At 42.9% G+C, this 3372-nt stretch overlaps 1 protein-coding gene across 3 annotated transcripts in view; it reads left to right on the top strand.

Moving 5' to 3' along the window:
* The window catches only part of Ttc3 (tetratricopeptide repeat domain 3), a 101880-nt gene that overhangs the window by 648 nt on the left and 97860 nt on the right, over nt 1-3372 (top strand). The gene's annotated exons all lie outside the window — the stretch shown is intronic.

Genomic DNA, 3372 nt, shown 5'->3' with positions numbered 1-3372 from the left:
TCCCTATCCCTGCGGATGGTCACTGCAGCCCCTGTGGTGTGCGCGTCCCCGCCGCTGCGGCAGCCTGCGGTGGATAGGCGCGGGTGCGTCCTCGCATGTCCCCCCCCCATCCCCACCCCCTCGCCTCCCCTGGTGCGCTGTGCGGGGGGCCTGCGGAGTGCGTGCGCGGGCTTCGGCTCATAGGGCTCTGGGACGCGCGCGACCCTCCGTCTTCGGTGTGCGTGCATCTTCCCTGCGTCCTCACCCCTTTATGTTTTGGGGAGGACCAGAAAGGGACGCAGGGCTGCCCCCACCTGCAGCCTTGGAGGAGCATCCTCTGCCCTCCTGACGCCTGTTGCGGGGGCTGCAGCTCCGCAATGGTGCTGACGTCACTAAAGCCTCTGCGGCCGCCTCTTGGCTGGGAGGGGCGGGCTGGGAGGAGGCGACGACAAAGGACCAGAATGGAGACTGGTTACCTGTGTGCGGTGCCTTTTGCAGAAGCTTTTAGCTTCTTAACGTCCTTCCGTTTGCAAATCCTTTCCTAAGTATACGCTTGTGTCTTTCACCAGAGCTTGGCAACACCGAGTGGTTAGTGGTAGGGTGGTAGGGTGTTTATGGCAGCCATATAAATCTCTGGATCCTGGCGAGGGAAACGGGTGGCGTCATACAGATGTTACTGCTCTCGCTGGGGCAGTTATCTCACAACCACGGCTCTAGTTAGAACCTTATTTTAAAAACAAAGATTGTGTTTTATTTGCAGGAAAACAGACTTGTTGTAAGTATACATGGGGAAAGGAAGGTGAAACCCCTTCAGGGACTCAGTCGCTACTACTGTGCTTGTCAAGGATTTGTGCTTTGCGCTCAAGGGCTGCGGTTTCTGTTTCTCTCCTGCTCAGTTTCCTTACTGTTGCCTAATTTCCCGGAATACTTCAAATATTAAACATAGACAGATCTAACCAAACCAGACATTTATTTATTTATTTATTTTTGCCAAATTTACTTCAAGTCCTCCAAAAAAAAAAAAAAGATTAAAAATTTTTGGAGGTGCTGAGAGTTCTCCCCTCCTTTCCTGGAGATAGCCACTGTGTTCAGGTGTGTGTTTCATTTCCTTGCACAATTTATAATTCGGTAATGGTGACTATATAAACAATACATAGTATTGGTTTTTAAACTAAAATGATAAAATTGTGTCATTTTGCAACTTGCTTTTCAGTCAGCATCACATTTTGAGATATATATGAATAAATCGAACTATTGTATTTTCTTTGAATTATTATAATTGTTGTAGCACTGCATTGTATGAATATACCATAATTTATTTTTATAGTCTCCTCTTGATGGATTTTGGAATTATGTATAGTGTTTACTCTTTAAAAGAGTCCTGCAAGAACTATGTTTGTACCTCTTTGTTATACACCTTTGGAGTTTCTCTAGGAAGTACATTTAGTCATAATTTTGCTGGGTATTGGAATATGTGTCTTCCACTTAACCAGATATGATAGAAGCTCTCAAGGTGGTTGTACAGCCAGTTTTCACTCATTCTGAGAACACCCATTTCCTCACATGCTTGCTAACAAGCTACGTTTCCTCTTCTCTCTACTCACCACCTTCTTTATGACTTTAGCTTGCTGCTAAATTCGCTTACATCCTGGCTTCCGTCTAGCCATGTGACAGCAAATGGGTTAATCTCTCACAGCTGATTGGTCCAGTCTTCATAATATTAATACCTACCAACGAATGTTTATTACATTATCAAATGTTGCTATGGTTGGTGTAAAGATAGAGTTTCATGGCATGTTATATGTACCTCTCTAGTAGCAAGTGAACTGGTTTAAAAAAAAGCATTTTAAAGATACAATTTTTTTTTTTTTAAATCCTTCCCTCCTTGGTGTAGTGGTTGGTATACTCAGAATACATGTAACATATTACAGTCTGTGAAGGCAAACAAGTGAACACTTCCAAGTCGACCAGTGGATCCAAGAGTCAACCTAACCAATACTGAATGTGCTCATCATTATCCTGAACTCATGTTATTCTTCTACTTAAACACTGATCAAATTTTTATGTATCGCTCAGCTCTGGATTGTATGTATGGTTTCTGTGTTTGAGTAAAACACATTACCATGGGTGTATCCTGAAACTTGCTTTTAGTCACTGCTGTATTTCTGAGTTACTAATATTCAGATGTAAGTCACTAATTCTTTACTGCTTGTGTAATACTGGGGGAATATAATGCAGTTTGTGCTTTTTCCTGCTGGTGGGCATTTTGATTATTCTGTTCTCCATAAGAAAAGTAAACAGCACACCCACCTGGAAGAACTATGGTATAGCTGCAAGTAGGAAAGCAAAAGTCACTTAAAATGCTACATCCAAACCTGAAAAGCCTCTTTTAATCCCAGCAGTCCTCTGTCCATTTACTTACTCAGGAAGTTGGTATCATTTGTTTCTTCTGTTAATTATCAGTGTATATAATTACTTTTATTCAGCTCAACCGTATGATGAAAGTAGTTATAACACCTAAAACGTTTTGACACCTATTTTCTTGTGTGGTCTATGTGTCGTGGTACACGTGTGGAGGACACTTGAAAACCATTCCTCCCACCAGGTGGGTCTGGGGGATTGAACTCTGGTTCTTGGGGTTGGTGGCAAGTGCCCCTGCCCACTGAGTCATCTTGCTGGCCCTGTTACAAGTTTACCAGAATCACAGTTTGTAAAATGCCTTTATTATACTCTAGAAATATATCCTTTGCAGTTAAACTCAATGCTGAACATTTTTAGACACCACAGGAGCATGTGGAAAGCACGTAACTTTAAAGGTGCTTTGTTGGCGTGCCCAGTATCATGAACTGTTCGCTAGGAAGAATTGCTGCTCTTCAAGGGGTTCAGCTTCATGAAGGGATTTCAGGTTGGTTTTGAAATGGTCGTGCCAACGTGTTTTAGCTAACAGTTTTGTCAATTTACATACTTTGGTCGGCATTATACGGGATTATAGTTAACCCGCAGCCTAATACTCACTCACCTTAGATCCCTTGTGTTCGTCAGTAGTTCGACATGGTGCATCACTGTGGTTTAAATTTGCATTTATTAATGAGATTGGGAATCTTTTCATACATATACTTACGCATCAGGTATTTCCCTTGTTGCGTGAAAAACATGCCCGTGTTTTTTCACCTACTTTTTAAAAAAATACTGAGTATCTTTTAAAGCTAACAAATGGGTAGCTTTCTTTAAAAATGCGCATTGGAGAAGCCCATGGCCTCGTGCATTTGATAAAACTTGCTTCTGCAGATCCATACGTCCTGACTTGCTGCTGAGTGTCTGTGGATCGATGTGCTTCTGGCATGTCCTTATGTCTCGTCTGCAGATCCATACGGCCTGACTTGCTGCTGAGTG

This window comes from Microtus ochrogaster, chromosome 2, assembly GCF_000317375.1.
Source record: "Microtus ochrogaster isolate Prairie Vole_2 chromosome 2, MicOch1.0, whole genome shotgun sequence".
Taxonomy (NCBI): Eukaryota; Metazoa; Chordata; class Mammalia; order Rodentia; family Cricetidae; genus Microtus; species Microtus ochrogaster.
The sequence above is the reverse complement of the archived record's forward strand: the minus strand, read 5'-3'. Positions and strand labels throughout refer to the sequence as shown.